Consider the following 16,182-nt stretch of genomic DNA (forward strand, 5'->3'; position numbering starts at 1 on the left):
ATAAGCATTAACCAATATTTACATTACTTTTTAAAAAGTAATACAATATTTATAGATAATGTGAGAGTTTAAGATAAATACAGTAGGGGTCTTAAAAGAAAAAAAAAAACAATACTTGAGTGCTCACAATTTAGTACCAATTTTACTCACTAGACTTTATGGCCCAATAAAATTACAACAATTGTCATTCTTAACTCTCTAACCAAACAACAACATATCTACTATTCTAGCAACCAAACACTTTAAGGGCGCGTTTACTAATCCGTAATCAAATTTAAGGGAATTGAATTGAGGAGAAATCGGATTGAGGAGGAATTTAATTGAGAATGAAACAAAATTAGATTCCGGTTAAAGTTGTTTACAAAATTAGATTCTGGAAATTAAGTTTATCAAATTAAATATAAGCTTATTATATTAACACCCCACATATTGTTGAATAAACTCCACATATTTAATGCACCTCACATTTGTTTTTTTAATTAAAACTTATCTTAATAAACCCCACATACTTCCCATAACACCCTTAGACCCCACATTCTCAACATACACCATACATTTTCTATATACGCCTCCACATTCTTCAAATCTTATAATTCTCATTCTTGCTTTTGTGGTTTTCATTAGGACTGGGTTCAAAAAACCAAAAATCGAAAAAAAACTGAGAACCGAACCGAAACAAAAAAAATTGAACAAAAAAAATCGAACCGAAACGAATCGAATTTGGCCAGTTCGGTTCAGTTTTTAAGGTCCGAAAACCGGACCGAACCGAATTAATTAAATTAATATATTTTTTTAATTTTTTATTATTTAAATATCTGTTTTGAATATATATATATATATATATATATGTGTGTGTTGGAATGTGTAATGGGGTAATTATTATATTATTAAACTAATTAAAGTGTTGCTGACAAAGGTTGTATCAAGCACATGGGTGCTTGCTTTATAGAACTTTGTCTCTCTCTCTCTCTCTCTCTCACTATTTCTCACTCTCTCGTAGTATCTCACTATTTCTCTCTCTCTCCGCTTTTTATTTCTTAAATCTTGATTCTATTATTTTAAGTCTGATTCTTCGAACTTTTGATCCTATTATTTTCAAGTCCGATTCTTCAAGCTTTTAATTCTACAATCTCCATCTTCGAGTTCTTTTTCATTCTCAAACCCACCGTCGAATTCGAGTTTGTGATTCTATGATACAACTGCAGTTTTCATTCTCAAAATCGAAACAAACCGAATTGAAAAAAATAGACCGAACCGAACCGAAATTTCGGTTCGGTTTCGGTTTGGACAAAAAACTGAACCGTTTCGAACTGAACCCAGCCCTAGTTTTCATTATTCTCCATGGAAATCCTGATCTTCCGTTTCCTTCTTTTGGTGTTTGTCTGAGAGATAGTTCTGCTACTTCGACTTTCTCTTTGCTTCCATTTAACATATTGAACTACCTCCTTTCGGTGACTCCTATCAACGTAGGGGATTGTGCTGGCATCTTGGTTGGGAATGATGGTATTCACTCGCAAAGTGGAAAAAAAATAAAAATAAAATAGGCTTCGGGGGTTTGGACGCTTCAACGAAGGTTAATGGCTTTACCTGTTCAAATATTGAATAATCAACATTGAGAGTATGACAGTAAGAGGACAGAAAATAACATGGATGGGGATAATTAGGAAATATATAACAACATGTGATTCAAAATAAAAATAAGCCCCAGCGTTGTAAATGGATCGAGAAGCATGATTAGTTGGGACAAGGTCCTATTATCATTGAGGTTTATATCAGACTTGCCATGGGGAAAATGAATCAATGTTACCTTTCATTTCCAGAACTGTGATGCTTTTGACAACATATGCAAGCATACCAAAACATGTCTATCAATCAGTGGTTACCTTTTATTTTAAACTGATACTGGAAGAATCCTTGATAGATTAGAGACTAATATATATACTTGTATTGAGAACAAAATAATAGTAAATTGAAAAATAAAAGTAGAAGAATACATAGATTACAAGTATTCAACAAATTTAGAGTTTAAAAACATATTAATATAATCATAAAAGGCCTAGCCCCACCAAAACCCTATTTACTTTTGCATTCATTTTTCCTCTGGAGCCCAAAATGCTCCCTAGCCCCACCAAAACCCTATTTACTTTTGCATCCTCGTACCTTTGTTAGCTGTTTCTGCAAAATCCGAAGAACCATAAATGGTCAGATGAATCAAGAATCCAAAGAAAGCCAAAAGAAGGGCCAGGGTTAGCGCCAAATTCCACTATCTTCTCCGTTGATTGTTTAATTATTTTAATAAAATTAGGGTTTTGTCTTAAATTTTTGTTTAGGGCTCAAAGAAAAAATGTGGATTGCCTTTCTCTTCAGGACCATCGATGCTGGCGAAGGTATAGCAACCGCCTAGCGGGCCGCCTAGACCGCCTAGCGGCTGCCCAGGTACCCGCCTAAGCCATCATCGAGTTTCTCTAATGTTTTGCTCCAAATCACCTCGGAAGCCTAACGCCCAGCGCCTAGGCAGCCGCTTAGACCACGTTTTCGAACACTGGTTAGAATGAAACTTAATTAAAATAGATCAAAGCATGACTTTGGTAGGTGAGAAGCCACCAACATCCATATTTAATATAGAGACCATAATTATTGTAGTGCGTACATTATATAACCCAATTATCAATTTCCTTTCTCTTTCTCTTTCGAAAATCAATGAATAATGGGTGAAACTTTATAATTTTAACCAGATCCACAGGATGTGAAACTTTAATTTTAATTTGCTACTATTTCATTGCCTTGGATTTTTGTCACTGGTAGTGGCAACCGAAAAAAGCAATGAACAGATGGACATGGGAAGTACAGAAATTTCTGGATGAATGTTACGAGTGTACGATCACCTTCATACGCTCAACCCAATCTGATAGGATTGAAGTTTCTTTTCAATTTTTTTCTATCATTTTTTTTCTAAATTTGGTTTTGAATTTGCAGGTACTGGCCTCCAGCAGCCCTCTGCTTGCACATCCGCACTCTGCAACCTCTAATTTGGGTAAATTTTGGTTTTGATTTTTCTAGATCAATATGTATTTGTGCCTGGCTGTTTAATTCTACGATTGAGGATTTTTAACTAGATTTATTATTATATATGGAGGATTTTTAATCAATTTTTCTATTTGCTTTTTACTTTTCCGCATTTTTCTTTTTACTGTGAATTGTATGATGAAATTATTTTTTTGGAATGCTTCTATTTTTCTTGCAAGATGAAATTATTTTCTAGAATGCTTCTGTTTTTCATGTAGGATTAAAACATACATAATTGTTTAAGTTACCACTTTATACTCTACAGTCAACTATGTCTACTAGTATATATACGGCAAGATACTTAACAAAAAGTGACTCAAAGCGTCTCGATAACAGTAGATAGCCAAAAACAACTAGCCAAAATGGCCGATCAGAGTCGGTAGCCAAAAAACAGCTAGCCAAAGTGGTACTCAAGCTTTATATCTTGGTCTGCAAAAAAATGTTGTTAGCTTCATCACCGTCTATTACCGAGAGAAATTTTTTATTGTGATTGGAATACGAGCGTTACATCACGTGTTTTATATAAGTGATAGAAAATTTTAATAATATATATATCTCATCATTTGTATAGTTACATATGGTGTATCATTTCATATTCTGATTACACTAAAAAATTTCTCTATTACAGACGAGTTTCCTTGTAAAAGGATATTATATTTGGAGGGACCACATAAAGATAATTGGGCTGAATTGGTGGTTGCTTTTCTTTCATTTATAATGTATATGTGTTCTTACTTTGTCCACTCCTTTTTGTCTCGTAAATGTTTTTTGTGTGTCACAAATGAGTCTGACTTGTCCTACTAGGTTGAGTCTGACTTGTCCTAACTTAATTCAACCAGCCATTCGATACCTAACCTCATATCTAAATGACTAATTTCTATTGGATTAGGTGTTGAGTTTTTACTTATGTGTTCAAAACTTTTCATTTCTCTCAAGTAATATAATAGTTTCGAACTCTTCCCTTACTCCTTAATAATAGTAACTTTTTCTTTTTTAAAAAGGACATGATAGAATGCATGTGAGGTAAGTTTTTTTGAGGTCGTGATTTAGAAAGGGAAAAATGTTGTGTGGTGCTATCTAACATTGGAAAGTTAAATCTTGTATTATGAGAAAAGTTTGGTCTATTTTCAATTGGTTTTGAAGTGCAACTTCAACTTTCTTCATGTAAGAGAAAGAAAAAAGAAACAAAGAGGCAATAATGAGTGATGGATTGCCCTGACATTCTTAGTCAACCAACTGCGTCTCAAGTTCAAACCCTTCTCTCTTCACTAGTGTAGATTAGTAGAGTTTTGTAATATATTTGAATATTTTTCTTTCTTGTGTTTTTTGGGAATCTACATTTAGATCATTTCGAATGTTTGGTTAACTTATTTTTTTATATGAATTTTCAATTACAGGTTGGTACTTGGTTGCTTGACTTCTAACCCTTTTGTTAGCTCATATGAGTAGTTGTGTGCGTGTTGTATTCTCTTTTGTTGTGATGGATTTTTGTTTGAGATTTTAGTTAGGATTCTTGTTTCTCACTAAGTCTACTTGCTTTGCTTTATATATAAATTAGTTGTCATTTGGGATTTGAATATTTAGGTCTCACTGTTTTTCAAGAATGGTCTCTTTGTGTAGGTCCACTAATATGGAAAACAAAGGTCCAACTAGGTTGGCCAACAAATAATCCATTTTTGTCTTTTGCAGGTCAATCATGGTATTGGTTATATCACCACCCATATTCCCAGGTGCTATTACAAATATATACCGGTAAAGTCGTTTAATAACTTAAATAGGTGTTAATATGTATACCTTTTGGTCAAGTGTACTGTAGAAGGGATATATCTTGTGTATCAACACTTTTTTTCTTGCTATAATGTTTTTAGTAAGTTATGCGTTTGAACAACATTTGGGTTACCTAACCGTTTTGTTTGAGTGAAACAGTTCTTGATATGTCTACTGGAATGGATTACAAAATTAAAAGTGGTGATGCAGCTGGAGCTTTAAAGATTGAACCTATTCAAAGGGCCAGTTTCCTCTATGTTGCCTATTATTGATGCTACCGATTTCGTAGCAGACAACTCCCATTCAATATTTTTAGTTATGATATTGTCTTTTTCAAGCTACAATTGGGATATATTGTAGGTTACTGTGGACATGTTAATGTAAAAACTACCCATATTTGAATTATAAGAATTTTTTTTCATTGAGTTTCATAGTATGTACTTGCCATTTACATAACTACATTAAGCTGAAATGCTAGTTTAATTCCTAAAATGATAAAATGTAAATGAATAAATGGATTAAAATATAATATAAACAATTTAAAGGAGCATGTGACGATATACCTATTCATCACATAATTTTAGGATTTGTGACGCTTATAACGTCATAAATTGAGTCAAGATTGGCATTTGGGCTTGAAAATATGTGAGGAATCGGGCGCCACGTATACTAAGAACAAGTGACGAATCACAAATTCGTCACATATACTATCGATGACTCCACATAGGTGACGAGCCTTGTGACAACCGAAATTCGTCACATATACTATTATATGACGAATTTGTAGTATTCAGTGACGCTTTGCCATCGTCACTGAAGCCCTGTTTTCTTATAGTGAATACATATACTTGTATTGAGAACAAAATAATAGTAAATTGAAAAATAAAAGTAGAAGAATATATAAATTACAAGTATTCAACAAGTTTAGAGGTTAAAAACACATTAATATAATCATATATTATTTTGGGCCCAAAATAAAGGCATATTATAATCATAAAATGCCTAGCCCCATCAAAACCCTATTTACTTTTGCATTCATTTCTCCTCTGGAGCCCAAAATGCTCCCTAGCCCCACCAAAACCCTATTTACTTTTGCATTCATTTCACCTCTTACCTTTGTCAGCCGTTTCTACAAAATCTGAAGAACCATAAATGGTCAGATACATCAAGAACCTAAAGAAAGCCGGCCCAGGTTAGCTCCAAATTCCACTACCTTCTCCGTTGATTGTTTAATTATTTTAATAAAGTCAGGGTTTTGTCTTAAATTTTTGTTTAGGGCTCAAAGAAAGGACGTGGATCTCCTTCCTCTTTGGGACCATCGATGCTGGCGAAGGTATGGCAACTGCCTAGTGGGCCGCCTAACACCGCCTAGACCGCCTAGCGGCTGCCTAGGCGCCTGCCTAAGCCATCACCGATTTTCTCTAACGTTTCGCTCCAAATCACCTCGGAAGCCCAACTCCTAGCGCTTAGGCTGCCTCTTAGGCCGCATTTTCGAACATTGGTTAGAATGTAACTTAATTAAAATAGATCAAACCATGGCTTTTGTTGAACACTGAAATAGAAAGGAACGAAGTTACCCGAAAAAATGTAAAAGCCTTGAGTGGTGAATGATTCTTGGGATGAGTCGCGGACTAAGTCGCTTTCTTTAAGACGTTTCGCGGCTCTGCCCAAAGTGTGCAAGCAGTTCACAAACACCACGTCGTCCCCAGGATAAAACAGCCAAGAACCTTCTTCTGATAAGATTCTTCCTTGCACATCGGAAGAACCTTCGAACTTACACCTTACCAATATATTGCTTTTTATAAATCAATATATATAAAACTTTTTCTTACTTCGTCTATGTTCTGCTCTTTTTCTAACCTATATAATCTATATATATATATATAAAGAAATAGACATTGGAGGGTTTAAAACCGTAAGAAATCATGGATGTTTATAGGATGCACGTTGGAGGGTGTGAAACCGTACAAAATCAAGGATATTTATGGGGATTTATGGGATGCAAAACTGTCTACAATCAAAGGATGATAACAAATTATGTTTTATATTTAATGTTTGTAATAAACTAAAATATAAATATTTAAAATATTTAAATAAAAACATAAATGCTCCAACAGCTTTGGTAGGTGAAAGCCACCAACATCCATATTTAATATAGGGACCATACTTATTGTAGTGCCTACATCATATAACCACCATAGGGTGGCTCAGTGGTTGGGTTCGAATTCTAGGTTTGTATTCTACACGGTACGTCTTGAGTTCAATTCTTAGCGCTTGTCAATATGGGTGGGTTCAAAAAACCGAAAACCGAAAAAAACCAAAAATCGAACCGAACCGAACCAAATTCTTTTGGTTCGGTTTCAGTTTCAGTGGTCTAGAAACCGAACCGAACCAAATTAATTAAATTAATATTTAAAAAAATAATAATTATCTGTTTTGGGTATTATTTTGTAAACCCAATTTATAAGCCCAAATATGCTAAAAGCCCAATGTGTTGCCAAATTTTAAACCAAAAATATTAAAAATAAAGCCTTTAGAAACTCTAAACCCAAACTTTAAGCCCAAAATATTGTTTCTTCACCCATATCCAGATTTAAAATTAAAAAAAAATAAAAAAACATGAAAACAAGAGTAAACTGTACCATTTGCATGCCACATTTCAAATATTATTTTGCATTGGATATGTATTTTTTTATGTATAGCAAACCTGCAGCAAATAACAATCATTAGGATGATAATAGGCATATATTCCTTTCCCATCTCATTGATCTCCTATGCAATATATAACCCACCCACCCACGGATAGTGCAAGGAAAACCATAAGCTTCTCAGAGAGAATTTATAAATCACAGGTTGATGAGTGTTCTCCGCTTGGATCGACGTCATGCCATGATGATGGTTTTTCTTGCATACACGGAATAAGAGCCTATTGTTCTAGGTAGTCATGAAAATAGCTTGATTTGATATTCATTTGTTCTAGTAGCTAGGTTTCAATAATATAGTTTATCACCCTATTTATCAAGTTTAATGTCTAAACGTTATTATGTTTTTGGGAATGATTTTAGGGCAGCTAAATAACATGCCAATATCTAGATTAAAAAAATAATTGGAAAAAACCGAACCAAACCGAAATCGAAACCGAAAAAAACCAAACTGAACCGATTTGAACTGAACCTAGCCCTACTTGTGAATCATACGATGGTGGTAAAAGGGAGACTAAAATTCCTCTTTGAGTTTTCCTGGCTACCAAAAAGGTGGATTACTGTGACGAAGCCAACTAGTCCCTTTTTTGAAAAAAAAAAATACACATGATTCATGTTAATATAATAAAATCAATATTTTGTTGATCTTGTATTTCCACACACTAATACACATGTTATATGTTATCAGTATTTTGTTGATCTTGTATTCTTGTTGAAATTTCATCTTCTAGAAAATTATGTTGGCATGTCATATTTTGTGACACTTAACCTAACTTTTTGATAAAGTTGCACATTTCGAGAAACGAAAACTATAATGAACAACTAGCATTTGCCTATTTTTTTAGAAAATGAGAAGGAGAGAGAAGGAGAGAGAGAGAGAGAGAGAGAGAGAGAGAGAGAGAGAGAGAGAGAGAGAACGTGGGGGAAGTGAGAGTTTTTTTTATTTTTTATTTTTTATTTTTAATATTGAAGGTATTTTAACATTACCTGTAGGTGAGACTTCAATAAAAATAGTAAAATTTAGAGTTGTGAAATTACATTATTGCCGATTATTTTTTTGTGTGATAGAAGACTAAGTAGTATTTTCACTTTCTTTTGGTTGACAAAGAGGGTTTCATTAATTAATAGAGATAAGAATGAAAAAATTTAAGGAAAAATTAGTATTCAGTTCTTAGTTTTTAATGTTCTTATATTAATTGAGACCTTAATAGTTTTTATATTTTGATCAAAGTCCCTAACATTAATGTATTAATAAATTACATGTCAGTTACATAAGTTTTAAAATAAAAATTAGTAATTGATTTAGGGTTTTAATACTCACATCCTTATTAAACTCCTAATTCATTTTCAATTCAAAAAATTTCCAAAATATAAAAACTAAAATAAGAATAAGTTTGTACCCATTAATGTTTTATAAAAAAAAATTCAAAATTTTAATTTTATATGTACCCATTTATATAATTCTTCTATTTTTCTAATCTTAAATGTACTTATTCTTAGATATACCAATTTGTTATCTATAAAATGTACTTTTTTTTAATATAAATGTAGACATCGAAATTTCGGTAAATAAATGTTGACCGATAAATCAAAGTGTCAACGCTCATGTATTACATAAATTTTACACGTAGCGTATGACTCAACGAAAATTGAAATGAGTTGGAAAAGTCATCAAACATGACACGTGTCAACACATGGCAGAAAAGACTTATTTCATCTGGAATATTATATTCAAAATTAGGCCTTGGAAAATTCTATAAATAGAAGGCTAATTCATTCATTTGGAACCAATTGATACTACACCTTGAAGCTCTGAAGCTCTGAAACTTCGAAGCTCTCAAGCATCTAGGTTCCCGAAGAATCAAGAAAGCCTTCTTCGTTCTTCGTTCATCATCCGTTCTTCCAAGATCAAGCCCCGACGGCCCTTGGATCAACAATCATCCATCTTCAAAGATCAAGCCCACGACCCCTTGAAGAAACTTCCAACAGTTCATCCAAGATCAAGCCCCAACGGCCTTTTGGATCAACAACGTTCAACAAATCCACACATCCAACCGTTCTTCAAGATCAAGCCCAAAAGCCCTTGAAGATCCGTTCATCACCGTTATTCAAGATCAAGCCTTAACGGCCATTGAAGAAACACTTATCCTCAAGATCAAGTTCCAACGGCTCCTTGAAGATCCGCTCAAATCCACCTTCAAAGATCAAGCCCACGGCCCCCTTGAAGAAACTTCCAACAGTTCATCCAAGATCAAGCCTCAACGGCCCTTGGATCAACGAAACATCCACAAATCAATACCTTACGGAGATCGAATCAGAGGATCAAATTTGAGAGAGATTGTAACCTAAAATCAAAAAATACAAATATTTGTTTGTGCACGTCGTTCTTGTCTCTTTCGTTTCAGGAATTTTCCGTGTTCACAAATTGGCACGCCCAGTGGGACAATCTCTGCCTCTCATCTCTTTCTCCGTTCAAGAAATTCAAGCGCGCTTCCAAAATTAATGACATCAAGAAAGGCTCAAATTGTTCCCGCAACCGGCGCAAAGAACAAAAGCGTCCTCGTCGCAACTGGTGTCACTTTGGGCATCACGACTCGAAGCATGGCAAGAGCTACTTCTGCCACCTCTTTCACCTCTGCATCAACTCTGCCAAGGGAACAAAAGCACCCAAGGCACGAGCCTTTGATCACCTTAGCCTCACTAAGGGCACCAAGGGGGGAAAGCCCAAGGAAATACTCCGAATCCATGCTCTCCGATGCCGATTCAAGCGACAGTTCAGCCATGCAAGTCATGACCATTGGAGCAACTTCAATCGATGAGCAGCTGGCTCAAATGAATGAAGCAATCGCAAGGCTAACCCGAACTGTGGAAGAAAAAGACTTGCAAATTGCAGCACTAGTCAACCGATTGGAGGCGCAAGACGGCGATAAACCCGACCCAGAGGATGATCCACTAAAGGGAGGAGCTGGCGGAGACGAAGAACCCCCGGTGAAGAAAATCGATGGGAAGCCGGAGCCAGACCAAGCAGCGGCACTCATGGGATCTCTTTCTATCCAGCAGCTGCAGGAGATGATCACCAACACCATCAAGGCACAGTACGAAGGGAGCTCACATACCTCATTGTTCTATTCGAAGCCCTATTCCAAGAAGATTGATGCCCTAAAGATGCCAAGGGGTTATCAACCACCAAAGTTCATGCAGTTTGATGGAAAAGGAAACCCAAAGCAGCACGTTGCACATTTCGTCGAAACTTGCAACAACGCGGGGACGGAGGGAGGCTACCTCGCCAAGCAATTTGTGCGCTCGCTGAAAGGAAATGCCTTTGAGTGGTACACAGACCTAGAGCCTGAGTCCATCAACAGCTGGGAGCAATTAGAACGAGAATTCCTCAACCGCTTCTACAGCACCCGCCGCATTGTGAGCATGCTAGAGCTAACGAGCACAAAGCAGTGGAAGGACGAGCCAGTCATTGACTACATCAACAGATGGCGCACTCTAAGCCTCGACTGTAAAGACAGGCTCTCGGAAACCTCTTCAATCGAGATGTGCATCCAAGGCATGCAATGGGGTTTGCAATACATCATTCAAGGCATTAAACCACGGACTTTCGAGGAATTGGCCACTCGCGCCCATGACATGGAGTTGAGCATCGCCCATCATGGGAAGAAGGAACCGATCGCCGACTACAAAAACGACAAAGTTCTTGGGCCAAAGGTGGAGAAGGCTACGTGGAAACCCACCAAGGAAGCAATGACGGTCAACACAGCTCCCGTCAAAATCCCCACACGAGGCAAGGCGATTCAAGCCGAAGGCTTTCGTGATCAAGAGATGCGTAGACACACTTTGAAGGAGCTTGAGGAGAAAACTTATCCATTCCCCGACTCTGATGTGGTTGCCATGTTAGAAGACTTGCTGGAAAAGAAGGTGATTGGCTTGCCTGAGTGCAGACGGCCAGAAGAGATGAATCGCACTGACAGTTCAAGGTACTGTAAATTCCACCGCTTCATCAGTCATCCGACAGAAAAATGTTTCGTGCTGAAAGATCTCATCATGAAGCTGGCTCAGAAAGGAATCATCGAGCTAGATCTTGACGATGTGGTGAACACAAACTATACCACCATCACTTCTGGCTCTTCCGACTCGAAGTTTTCACCTCAACCGCTGGGGGCATCCTCCAAGACAAGCAAAATTGAAGGATGGACTCAAGTCACTCCTAAGAAATTGCACAAGAAGCATACGTCTCCTCCACAAGTCCGCCAATCGGAAAGGGGGTAAAACAACTCTTGTCAACCTTCAAAGCAACATGAACGTGTTGAAGATGATGAAATTGCGACACAAAGATCGTCCGTTGCCATCAGGATGCGCGACTTCTTACCCAGAAGACGAAGGCAAATGCTGCTGGAACAAACCCACAAACCTCTGATGATCAAGTAAAATCTGACCATCAGATTCTTGCATCTGGTCAATCTTCCTCTTCATGTTTGTCGCATAGATATGTGCGAGCTTATGCAACTGTTTATTCTCCTGCTTGAGCCCTCTAATCTCCTGTTTGAGACTCATCACTTCCGCCACCAATGATTCAACTTGACGGGTTCGAGCAAATAGGCGTTGGGCCATATTAGACACAGAACCTGCACACTGCACACTGAGAGCCAGAGAATCCTTAACAGCTAACTCATCAGACCGTTTGGAAAGTAGTCTGTTATCTCTAGGAGTGACAAGGTTTCGGGCCACCACCGCAGCGGTCATATCATTCTTCACCATCGAATCCCCAACGGTAAGAGGACCAGTAGGGGATATGAAGGATGGGCGCCATATGTCGTCTGGAGAAGGCGGGACTACCTTTTCACCAAAGTTCAAATCAAAACGATGGTCGGAAGGCCCAGACATTTTCAAAGGTGTTGAAGAAAGAAGAGGTCGGACAAATTAAGATCTTAGAAGTGCAAGAGGGGAGTTTCTACAAGCAAAAATTCAAGTGTGCTTTGAAACGAACTGCGTGCCTCTATAAAAAAATCAGCACTCGACGGGATTTCAGAGATCGAAAAGGTGAGCTCAGAGTTCGAAAATGCCGATTCAAAAATCGAAGAGGCAAGCTCAGAAATCGGAGAAGCATCTTGCTTTTCCAGACGCGTTAGCACCCGTCACGCGCAAACTCAGCTTTGCGGAAATCACGGGCAATTTGTCGAAGCGCCGATCCCAGATATCGAAGAGGTGCCAGTCTTTTTCAGCCTCGTCAACACCTATCACACGCACACTCAGCTTGATGAAAATTACGGACAATTTGTCAAAAATTTCTGATAAAGAAGAAAGCACGTGAAGCCATACTGATCAATCACGCATTGGTTACCGACACGAGTAAAAGAATAGTACCTCTACAGGTACTAACGAATTTCCTATAATTGTCCACCTTCACCCTCCATAGCGAGGCAGACATACATAACCTTTCTTCATCTCCGAGAATGCCTTCCCAACGAAGCCTCTCGGGTCACTCAGTGTTCCTTATTCCTTGGGGTACCTCTGCAAGCCAATGACTCCAAAGCAAAAGTATCTCATATCACTAGGGTAGAAAGCAAGAGTATCTCATATCATGCGTTCTCCCTGTCATTTCCTTTGTCCTTGTTCTTACCTACAAAGACAAGGATAAAGAAAACAATATGCCGGAACTTCCACTCAAACTCGGGTAAGGAACCGACTGCTTGGAACCCTTCCCTGATTGCCTACCTAGCACTGCTCTCGAGTACTCGTCTCCCACTGCTGCTGTACTTCCAAAGAAGCTGCCACATCTGCCTGAAGAACATATAAAGGCAAGTGAAAATAATACCTTGCAGCATGTAGAGACAACGTGCAGAAGAAACAAGCAGAGAAGAATGCGGTCTGCACAGTCAACTCAGCAGAAGGAGTCCGAACTGAGGAACTCAAGAAGCTGCCACATCTGCCTGAAGAAACAAGCAGAGAAGAATGCAGCATGCACAGTCAACTCAGCAGAAGGAGTCTGAGATGAAGAACTCGAGAAGATGCCGCATCTGCCTGAGGAACAGTTAAAGGAAATGAAAATGATACCTTGAAGCATATGGAGACAAGTGCAACAAAGCACGTGCTGAGTCATCCGCTACTTCTTCAAAATCAAAAGTATCTCATATCATCAGGGTTGCAATCATTCTGGATGGTGAACTCGTTTTGACCCTCAAATTCTTGGGTCGACTTACTAGGTGTTGTGAGATGTACGTGTCGATTCACCACCCTTGAATCAAATCCTTAAAGATCAAGTCACCAACTGGAAGAAGAGCCCATCAATCTTGAAGATCATACCGTTGACCAAACTGCTCAGGTGTGAATTAGAAAGATTGAACAAAGCAACAAGTCGTCACCTTCACCTCGTGCCTGCTTGCCATGTGTTCGAGTCAACCTTCAAGAATCAAGCCTCAAAGGCCCTTGAAGAAGTTTCCAGCCAAATTCAAGATCAAGCCTCGACGGCCCTTGAGGAAATCACAAGTCCGATTCAAGATTAAGTGTCTATCACCTTTGAATCAAAACCCAGTTCAAGACCAAAGCTGTGGAAAGTCAACAAGCACAACATAATATGTGCCACTTCATCCACTACCAAAGCCAAAGATCATCTACCACATGAAGCTCATTGTGGTCCAATTTCAACCTTCAAGATCAAGCCTTGACGGCCCGTGAAGAAATTTCAAATAAAAGTTCAAGAACAAGCCTCAACGGCCCTTGAAGAAATTTCAAACGAAAGTTCAAGAACAAGCCTCAACGGCCCTTGAAGAAATTTCAAGCCCAAGTCAAGATCAAGCCTCAACGACCCTTGAAGAAATCTCCAGCCCAATTCAAGATCAAGCCTCGACGGCACTTGGATCGACATCTACAGTAAGGGACTTCAAAACGCATCTCCTACACGTGACAAGCACATGTATACGACGTGCCTTGAAGTGGGGGCATTTGTAGACATCGAAATTTCGGTAAATAAATGTTGACCGATAAATCAAAGTGTCAACGCTCATGTATTACATAAATTGTACACGTAGCGTATGACTCAACGAAAATTGAAATGAGTTGGAAAAGTCATCAAACAGGACACATGTCAACACATGGCAGAAACGACTTATTTCATCTGGAATATTATATTCAAAATTAGGCCTTGAAAAATTCTATAAATAGAAGGCTAATTCATTCATTTGGAACCAATTGATACTACACCTTGAAGCTCTGAAGCTCTGAAACTCCGAAGCTCTCAAGCATCTAGGTTCCCGAATAATCAAGAAAGCCTTCTTCGTTCTTCGTTCATCATCCGTTCTTCCAAGATCAAGCCCCGACGGCCCTTGGATCAACAATCATCCACCTTCAAAGATCAAGCCCACGACCCCTTGAAGAAACTTCCAACAGTTCATCCAAGATCAAGCCCCAACGGCCCTTTGGATCAACAACGTTCAACAAATCCACACATCCAACCGTTCTTCAAGATCAAGCCCAAAAGCCCTTGAAGATCCGTTCATCACCGTTATTCAAGATCAAGCCTTAACGGCCCTTGAAGAAACACTTATCCTCAAGATCAAGCTCCAACGGCTCCTTGAAGATCCGCTCAAATCCACCTTCAAAGATCAAGCCCACGGCCCCCTTGAAGAAACTTCCAACAGTTCATCCAAGATCAAGCCTCAACGGCCCTTGGATCAACGAAACATCCACAAATCAATACCTTACGGAGATCGAATCAGAGGATCAAATTTGAGAGAGATTGTAACCCAAAATAAAAAAATACAAATATTTGTTTGTGCATGTCGTTCTTGTCTCTTTCGTTTCAGGAATTTTCCGTGTTCACAATAAAATCTACCTATTTTTTTTATATATATAATTCATTCAATCTTTTTTCTAATTCATTTTTTAAATTTATGTGGGTACATTCTATTTCTTTGATTTGAGAATGAATTCATGTCAAGTTTAATAGAAGAAATTTAATATGTACCCATGTTTTGGAGCAATAATTTTTTTGTTAGTTTTAATGAACGTACCCATGTATGTATGTGTATGTATGTATGTACACACACAAAATATATTGGAGAGTATAATTTATCTTTAATATTTTTTTATCCCATAAATTATAGGTTTTATTTAAAATCTCATTAATATAAATAACTACAAATTTCATTTTTAATTTAAAAATAAAATAACCTACATAGAAATACATTATTACATTAATGTCAGGGACTTCGATCAAAAACGGAAAATCACAAAAGTTTCAGTAAAAAAACATTGATAATTAGGGACCGCATCCAAAGTCTCCCAAAATTTAATGACCGAGGCAATAGCGGATTCAAAATTTAAACTTTGGCTCTTTTAATTTAAAAACCTAAATTTTGAAAATAAAAATTTTAGCGCGCGAACAAATTTCAGTTGATTCATGGAGACATTTCATCGAACACTTAGTGAGCTTGTTGTCGTCAGATGAACTATATTATGAATATGTTAACAGATATTGACATTTGCTGAAGCTATATGACAAGTGCTATGGATAGCATTTGTAGAATATTATTGACGCAACCTACCGAGTACTATCAAGATATGCTTAGAGGGGATTACATCAAATACTGATCCCAATGTGCATCTGCCCTTGAACTAACATGGTCATTTTATTTTGGATGGA

The sequence above is a fragment of the Malus domestica genome, chromosome 05, assembly GCF_042453785.1.
Source record: "Malus domestica chromosome 05, GDT2T_hap1".
NCBI classification, from domain to species: domain Eukaryota; kingdom Viridiplantae; phylum Streptophyta; class Magnoliopsida; order Rosales; family Rosaceae; genus Malus; species Malus domestica.